Here is a 9,969-nt window from a genome sequence, read left to right as displayed (position 1 = left end):
GTACGTCAGCAGTGGCCTGAGGATTGTTTTAAATATAAGAACAGTTGTTTCTGGTTTTAGTTTGGAATCTCTGTTTAGGATAGGATAAGAAGTATAAGTACAGTATGTAATCTTTTGATTTAAATAATTTAATATGATAAAAACATGATCTATTTAGAAAATTATACATTTAATACTAAGCAATTATATTTATTTTAAACATTATGAAAAAAAATTAGATTATGTATAAAACAGATCTTACTTTTTTTTCTATTATTAGTATTTGAATAATAAGATATTAATGATAGAAAAAATAAAATAATTAGATGCTTTTGACGCCCAAATGACTTCTATTAATACATTTTTCTTCATAATTCTGAAAAATGTAAATAAAATTCAGGACTGATAACTGTCACATAATAATTTAAATTCTAATCTTGATAAGTGTGTTTTCAATTATGAACTCTTGCTAACACTAAAAACACCCTAGTAAGAAAACAATCCAAATATCGGAATGCCAGAGGAACTGGAAGAAAAATAAGAGAGGGTTTGAGCTCAAAGAAAAGTATGAAAGTCAATAACCGAGCCCAAATCCAATTCTTGAGCTCGAATCTTGGGGTCACCCGAAATAGTAGAATTTCTAAAGGTTATAAACTTTTAGGAAGAAATACTATAAGTATTTCAATAATTTAATTAGTTACTCTACAGTTTGCTTTTGTTCAAATATAGTTATAAATAAACAGTAAACTAATTTATTTTTGACAGCTTACACTTATATAAATTACATGAAGATGCTACGGACTTGGGATCACTAATTGCAATGAGACTTTTTTTTGGTGATACTACATTGAAAATTATTGGATACGTGTCCTTTGCAATGCGCCATAGAAGTAGAAAAAAGGGGGTTTTATTTGTAAATCGTATACCGTCTTTATTCTAAATTTATTTAATGATGAAAATATATCCATCGATCTTTGTTTTTGTGTAAAATAAGAACGAATTATTAAATTAAATAATAAGATTGTATTAACTGAGTTAATTTTTTTTCTACATTACAGATAGTAGACTATTAAGCCATTTTCTCTCTCTTAGCCTAATATAAGTTTCGCCTTGAGTTGGTTTGCATCTTGTTGAATATGTTTTTGACCAACATAGGTTAAAATATGGTCTCCATACATGTCCCCCGTGTTGGATAGGGGGAATGTAAGTGATGCCTATCCGATAGAGGTGTTTTTGGTGCAGATCATGTAGTAACAGTACACTAGGAGCAAACAAACCACTCTATCTAAGTTTGCCTAAGTATCTAAGGTTGTTAAGGATTTATTTATCCTTAGTTCGCCTATAAGTAGGCTCTCCTACATCGCATACCTTGCGCTTTAACTTTGTGTTCGGCGCTTATCCTGTCCGTATAATGAGAACTTATAATAGTTTTGACTGTTTTGTAAGGAAGTGGTCGATAGGCTGGTTCTCCGTACATTGTTCTATGAGGTAAAGTTCATAAATAGAATTTATTACTGCAGCTCTAAGCACGGGTTAAGGGCGATCTTCCATGATCCGACCACATGCCACTGTAAGTCGCCCGTAGGTTTTTTACATTTTATTTCAATTATATTTTATATCTTTATATGTTATTTTATATTTTATATTACATCTGTATATTTGATATGTTATATTATTTCTCCTTATGTTATATGTCATGTTATATCTGTATATGGGAACGGATAGGTCTCTAGTAAGGCACTGTAATGGCAACTCCAAGGACTCGGGTTCGAATGGAAGACTTTTATGTTTCACTGTAGCGCGGTATCAGCCGTGTTGGTTAGGGAGGTCTACCCAGCCTCATTAAATAGGGACCCTTAATTAGGTAAAATTCTGGCGGTCGAGAGTGTTTCTGACTAAATCACCTCCTTGCACAACAGGTGTTTAGGTTTAGCAACAGCACTTACTTACAAAGTACCCTGATATATGATATATAAATGTACCTTCATGTAATATAACGGTACAGATTTATTTTATTTTTTTTATTTTAATATCTCTGTAATTTTATGTTATATATATTTTAAATATAAGTAGATGGTCAGGGTTGCGGTCAAAAAAAGAAGAACAAATATTTTAAAACTATTCTAATGTCCCACGTTCTCCCCACTTTGCAAGGCTTCATCAGGGCTAAAAAGATACAAAAAGAAAAAAAAGAAAACTGAGAATATTACAACAATACAACATTATTATTACAATTTACAACATATTATTACAATATACAATATTATTATTACATTACAACAATTATATTTTGTGCTGTTTAGACGGTTCCAAACCTCTCCATATTCGTGTAGATTAGTTGAGTAAATAATTTTGACAAAAATGTATATATTTGGATTACTATGAAAGTTCATCTCCAAGGGTTTTCTGACGTGTGGAAAATGAATATGAACTTTACTTACCCCTAAAAAAATATTTCCTCCCACTCAGTTATGTCAGTCGGTCTAAATTATTTAAATACTATGGTCTTAATATTCGACAGTGGGGCAATAATATACCAATTAGTCTTTGTTTTTTGCTTTTCGGGTCTAAAATAACAAAAACATATTTTCAATTGTATTAAAAGTGTTTAAAGTAAACCAAAAAAATATTCATTAGGAAAATTATAAAGTACCCAAAATCAATATTTGCCATCTAAGACTGTTTTTTCCTCTTCTTTTGTATTTTTTAAATAAGTTTTTAAAAAAAATAATGATATTTTCTGTGTTACTTTTTGTTTCATGAGCTAGACTCTCTATAAAGTATTGACATAACTATTATTAGGTCGATCATATCACATATAACAGTAACAGCATATCAGTAGGACCGTTTTGATCGTACGGGATCTATTGTAAATGGACCTTGGCCTGCTAAGAGATGGATACAATCATTCCTCATTATGAACATCTTCATGTTTCCTTTCGGCATTTCCCTAAAACGCTGTATCATACTCAGTGTATTTTGAATTATGGTAGTGGTATATTATACTGACCCAGCCATCCGTTTGTCAAGATCCCAAACATTACGTCTATTGAAAAACAAAATGTAGTCCGTCATTTCAAGCGTTTTAACATTGCTCAGAAAACCATGAAAACAAAACTCTGATATTTTTTCAATATTTTTAAATGTAGATACAAATAACTAACCAAATTTAAATTTATTTAATAATTTTTTTTTAAAGAATATACCTTTAAATTATACCGTGAACTAATAGAGGACCAGAGAAGGCAACTTCAAATGAGGAGAGTTTCAATGACACTGCGATTGATTTAAAAATGGGGTATATCTAAACGATAATGGATTCGATGAAATTAAAATAGTATGAATGTCAGAAACGACCACAGTTCCCTCTCTCTCCCTCTTTTTTCGCTTTTCAAGCGAACTGTTGTTAACGAAGGTACGGGGATGGTCGGTGGCTTTGAAGTTTTTAAAAGTTTGTACAGCTTTTATTGGAAAGAGTGAGCAAACTTTTTTTTATGATGTGGAGATTCAATTTTCAGGAAATGAAACCGAAAAATACGATACCCATATTTTTATAATTTCCATTCTTATACGCAATGCCTCTTTGAATTATGCGAATCATCTGAGACTGTTTAAAAGATTGAAAACTCTTCTTAATCATTTAACATTAATTTCTTTTGTAATAGTTGTTCTAATAAATAAATATTAATATTCCATTGTTTTTTCATCATTTAATTAGTAAAATATATTATTTAACTTTTTTTTACAACTACTAAAAAAATTAACTACATAACTGAGAAAATATCAAGATTATATAAGGGCCCTCCGTGATCTTCATAAAATATTCCATCGGAGGATGAAGCAGATGGGCAGAAACAAACGGTTACAACTGAAAGCAAAGCTGCAAACTTCATCTTAACTTCATCCTTCAAGAATTATTTTAGCATAAATAAGTTATTCAGATATTGATCAATTAATCTATGAAGTAAAATTTAGAAATAAAATAAAATGTAATGAAACATAATAGTTTTTTTTTGTTCTTTCATGCTGCCTAATCATATATTACAAGGTACAGACCATCAATTATTCTTCTAAATGATGTTTCAAAGTCTTTTATAAACATTTTTAAAACGTTTCTTCCCATTTCTCTAAAAAAAATAGGACCAAGGATACTAACCTGAGGTACGGCAGAAGACTGACGGAATAGTGATCAATAAGCGCTGTTGTGATTTACTTGAAATAATTTGTTGGTGAGATAAAAACGGATAATGAGAAGTAGGATTTTATGGATCTTGTATAGCAGTCCTGGGTGCCAGACTTGATCAAAAGCCCAGCAAATTTTAATAAATAAATGTGAGGCTGTGGTATTAAAATAAAGATTGTCCTTGATAATAGCTGTCAGACATGTAATATGTTTTTTAATAAGATGGCTGAGACTATTTGCAAATTGTTTATTGTTGTTAATAAAACTAATAGTCTGGAACAAGATAATAAAAATATATAGAAAGTACATATGATTTAATTAAGGGTCACTTTTTTCAATTTGGATCTTTAGTGATTACTGTATGGCATACACTCAGATTCCACGCTATAATAATTATAATATATTATTTAAGATAGTTGACATTTTGGTACACTAAAATCCCGGTTTGATCCTAGTTATCATATATTTATAAATTCCCGTCACTTACTGATCATTATCAGTTATAGCCCATTATAGCGAGTAGATTGGTCGAAGTACGGCATACAAAATTGGCCAACCTTCTCGCCCGAACCCGCCGCACTAAGACCCCCAATGAGCGGTCCTATATCACTTTTAAAATATTTGCTTAAAACGGGAAGAGAAGACATAAGATAGTTTAATCGAGTAATATTTAAAAAACGCCTAAAAGTGGAAAATGGCGCGTTAGCCATAGGCTTCAGTTAGGCTATATTATCTTAACTGGACTCATCAACAGCTTATAATGCCACAAGGCAATCAAATGTAAAGGCACTAAATTATACATAGTACTTTTATTATATAGGTATATATGAAATAATAATGTTGTTATTCTTCCTGAAGGGTACGAAAAAAAAGATAATTATACAGCTCCTAAATTCTCTTTAGCTACCAAATATTAGTTTATAATTTTATCTAAGGAGGGAAACTTAAATTTCAGACAAAATAAGACCTCCACTGTTTAAAGTATGGGCAGATTTTTACAACGATATTGTAGCTAGAAACCAATTTACCACTGTGAAAGCAAAAGGATATTTTGAAGATAAACCTAATAGTATAAATCTTTTTAAAATTAAAATCGCTTCTGCAGCCACGCTCAGCTGTTGAAGTTTTGAAGAGATATTTAAAATCCAATTTTCTTAAATCCGCTCTCCGGTAGCCCGAAGGCTTTGGTATGCATAGTAAGTTTCTTACCTATCCTTCTAACTTTGCATAGGATATCTCTGTCTCTAGATCAGTGCTTAACCTTGGGCCTTCAATGTTTTCGAAACGAGTCATTTTTTTCAACCCTAACAACTATTCTAAGATTCGACCTTATTTAACTTGTTTTATAACTTGTTTACTAAGTATATGAGAAGAATTAATGATGTGTAAAAAGCATATAACTACTGAACTAACTCTCAACAGCTTTATTATTCACCCCAAAATCCTTGCGGTTATTTTTATTATCATCATATTTTTTAATTTAATTTTTTTAATAATTATTATTTTATTTTTTACTTTATGTTAATTTAATTTTTTTTTTTACGAAAAGGCCTTGAAGACCACGAGCATATCATAACTCTATTGCTTCTTCTTCATCTGCTTCCTCTTCTCCCATATGTCTCTGTCAGTGTCTGCAATGCAAATGTTTGTTTATTGTTGCTTAAAGGCGTAAAACCAACGCCTATCCCATGCTAAAAATTATGTCAAAATTAATAATAAATAAAATGAAAATAATAAATTTAAAAAAAAAATTAAAATCGAAGAGGAGTTATAATTTAAAAAGAAGGCGATGTGCTTTTAAAAATTTAAACGCTAATGTAACTTTAGCTTCCTCATCTGTGAGATCTTCTGATAAATTTGGGGTCTGTCCTATCCTGTTTGAGGAACCAAACCTACTGAGAAACCAAAACTTACTACTAGGGAAATTAATAACCTAAACTAAAAAAAAATCTTATAAGCAAAAACATTAATAAATAAACATTGATGAATAATTATACATATTCTTATTTAAAATTTGTTTTTTTATTTATTTATTGCTATTTACAAGAGTATATTATAATACATTTAGTAAATTTTATCTCAGTTATAATGGAGCGATACAGGCGTGTAGAGAAACTGCCCATTTGTAGCACTCTAATGACGTTTTACATTAACAGGTCTCGTGGCCATCTTCTTTTTGGGCGCCCCGGAGGATTGTCAGGAATGGAAGAGGAAGCAAGGTTAGAAACTAGTGGGTTTGGGTGGTTAGGTAGTTTATGATGGGAGTAATGATATCGGGTTCTGGCTAGATCGGTTACATATAGAACATTAAGGTCTTTATGAATGATTTTATTTGTGACAAAAAAAATAGTTCACCAACTACTCTGATGATCTTGCAATCCCCAGCTCTGACATTATCTCTACCGTGTCTGTTTATTTTAAGTTTTAAACCTAAAAATGTTGAATTTTCTTTTATTCTAATAAATTCTTCGTAACTTGGGAGTGAACTAATTTTTTTTTTCCCTATCTTTATTTTAACCTCTCTTCTCCCCTTCTTTTCTCAATTTTCCTTACCCACGTTATTAGTTATGTTCACCATATATCATTATTGTTGTTTTCAAAATATTTTTTTTTTGTTCATTTCTTTTTGTTAAACTTTACACATATTTTACCTCTTTATCTATTATTATGGTTACATATGCTTTCTTTCTTTCAATTTAATTTTTCTTTCCATAATTTTAATTTTTATATTATTAATAACTAATATATTCATATTGATTTGCATTATATAACTTCATTTTTATTTTATTTCTTTAATTGTGTTATTTTACCTACGTATTCAATTACCTATGTATACATTTTATTTTCCACTTCTCTCATCACTTTATTTTATTAATTCCATTCTGTAAAATTATTTACTTTATGCCATTCTGTTTATATTCATTGGTTGTTATCTTGTTCTGTTCTTAGCCCAGATGAAGGCTAGAAATTCTAGCCGAAACGTTGGTACGATTAAATAAGTTACTTCAACATATTTTTGTTTTATTTTGACGCACCCCCCCCCAACCATCTTCTCCACATAGAAGTCATCCATGGTCAACTATCTCTCATAATTATTAAACATTCTTTTATTTGAAGGAGCCGATTCCACACAGGTAGAACCGTTATGTTCGTGAAAGTTTGACCAGACCTGCTTTATAACATTACATACACTTTTTTGGTGATTGCCGGCTGCTTTTTGTACTAAACAGATTGAAAGAATAATCATTGGATTCATAAATAATTATTTTACTGAACTTCACAATATGGCAGGAAGTCGGAACAGTAACTGCAGTTATAGTTTACTGTAGGAAGAATTTAAAAAAAATTAAAAACAATTAAACAGATCTGTGAGGAATAATAAAGTCTAATTAATTACTAATAGGTATAATCAATTATACTATATTAATTATAAGTTCAATTCAAACTACATACATGATTTAATATTAATATAATATAATGCACGCATATCGGATTGAGTGTATGAAAAAACTTATATTTTAAAGAATTATGTTTAACTTTTGAGTTCCTGATACTATCATGTATGTTATAAAGTTTTGATTATAGATGATGGATGATCGTTGACAAAAAAATGTTTTTCTGAAAACATGTCAAGGTGATATAATAAAATAACCTTATAAAAAGAAAGTTGTTTGTATTAAATTAGCTAACTTTTCAGCCAAGGGACATAGGCCGTTATGAAGATTTGAGCACCCTGGTGGCTTTACAAGAACATGAGTTTAAAGAAGTTTGAAACTTATTTAAAATTTAAAAAAACTCCATATAATTCTGAAGATTTAAAGTTTTAAATAACTAAATTTTATTTCATTAAATGTAAAATTTAAGAGTTCTCTGGTGTTATTTCATTGTTTGTTTTTATTTAACATGTTGATTTACATTAATCCCCAATTAATGTTTAATTATTAACAGTTTTTGTTTCTCATTTTATATAATCTTTTTTATATACCATAGGAAACAAAAACATTTCAGATTAATTATTTTATGTATGCTTGTTTGAGAGTGGTTTAGTTTATTCTTAATTTAAAACAAATTTGATCCTTTTTTTCTCTCAACCTTTATTCTTTAAAATTTTTTCCGTTTCGACCCTCAGGCCATTCTCAAGGATACCGCCTTCAATATTGACGTCATTTCCTTTTTCAAATCTTAAAAATGCAAGCTAATTGCCTTTGTCCCATATAACTTTTTCTAAAAAAATTTTTCTTAGATTTAAAACTTTTAAAAAACACTATTCTTCCTTCCTTCATTTACATTTGCAACTTAAAAACATTTTTAAGAAACCGCTTGTAAGCAATTTATTTAACACGACAAATCTCTTTCGATAACAGAATGTTCAAACAATATCAAGGTGAGACCCAGACAGTGTTAAATATGATTGTATATTTTAACGAAATGTTGAGTGGCGTGAAATAAACGATAAACGAGAAATTAAGAAATATAAAATCCATAATTCATACAGATATTATTCACTTATTATTATTATATTTTTTTAATGAATTGGAATCACTTTAGTTGATGTACATAGCGTCTATAAATTTTAAACATTCTTAAAATTTTAAATTTTCTTGATGCTAGATACAATCTTAAAACTTAATTGAAGTTTGAAATGAAATATAATACTATGTTTCAGAACTTCTCAAAAACCCCAAACGAACTTTAGTCTAGGTTCATAAAAAAATAGTTAAACAAACGACCAGAAAGCCGTTCCATTTTTATGTTATATATTATATTAAAAGTACTTTGAGGGTTATTTGAAGGTGGCCACTGGTTAGCCTGTGACAAAAAACCTTAGGGTTAAGGAGAGAACACAATTGGCCAAATAGGACCTATGTCTTTCTCTGAAGTTCACCAGCAGACAATTCTTCTTAACTTCATCAAAAACTTTAAAGTCATTAAAGTCATATGTAATAGGCTCTCTCCTGGCCTGTAGGAATCGTCTCCAGTAGAATTATGGGAGTGGAGAATGATCACCCATTTCTGTCGGTCACCCATCCAAATGCTTAATACGCCTGAATGTGCTTAACTTTGCCTACATGCTCGATTACCTCCTTACTTACTGACCCCGATCGGCCTCAGCGGCCCTGAACATACTTAATAATACACGCAGATAAAACGATGGCAATAGTATCGTCTCTTCACGCATGATATACTTTTCATTTTTTTGGTTAACGGAACATTAAATAAAAAATGTCATATTTGATGTATTTAAGGGATATTTTGGTCACTTCCTCTTTGAGGCGAATGAGAGTTAGCAATACCCGATGCCCTACATACCTCATGCCAGTAGATTTGCCAAGAATACTGGACCACTTTAGACTAGGTAGAAAAAACTTCATAATTAATAATTATCAATCAACTCCAAAAACTTTCTTTTAAATATTTAACGGTTTAAACTTAGATCTAAAAATTAAATTTTGAAAACGGTGATTAATGCCTAAGAAAAAAATTCCTTCAAACTATAGTGTGAATAAATGATGATGAAATATTTTTAAATAGTTTTGAATGAAATTAATTATATTTGTAATAAATGAAATCGAATTAAATCTTAGACACTACAACCCACAAAGGGTTAAGGGTGCAGTACTTTGTAAGGAAGTACTATTTCTAGACCAACGGTTGTGCAAGGTGATGATTTGGTCAGAAACACGCTCAACCGCCAGATTTTTACCTAATAAGGTTACCTACTAGGAACCTGGGTGGACCCCGGAAGGTTACCGAATTCCCACGGCTGACTCACGACTACAGTTAAACAGAAAATATACTGCCACAGA

This window comes from Halyomorpha halys, unplaced genomic scaffold (assembly GCF_000696795.3).
Source record: "Halyomorpha halys isolate HHAL.00 unplaced genomic scaffold, Hhal_1.1 Scaffold1289.1, whole genome shotgun sequence".
NCBI classification, from domain to species: Eukaryota; Metazoa; Arthropoda; class Insecta; order Hemiptera; family Pentatomidae; genus Halyomorpha; species Halyomorpha halys.
This window is presented reverse-complemented; position numbering follows the sequence as displayed.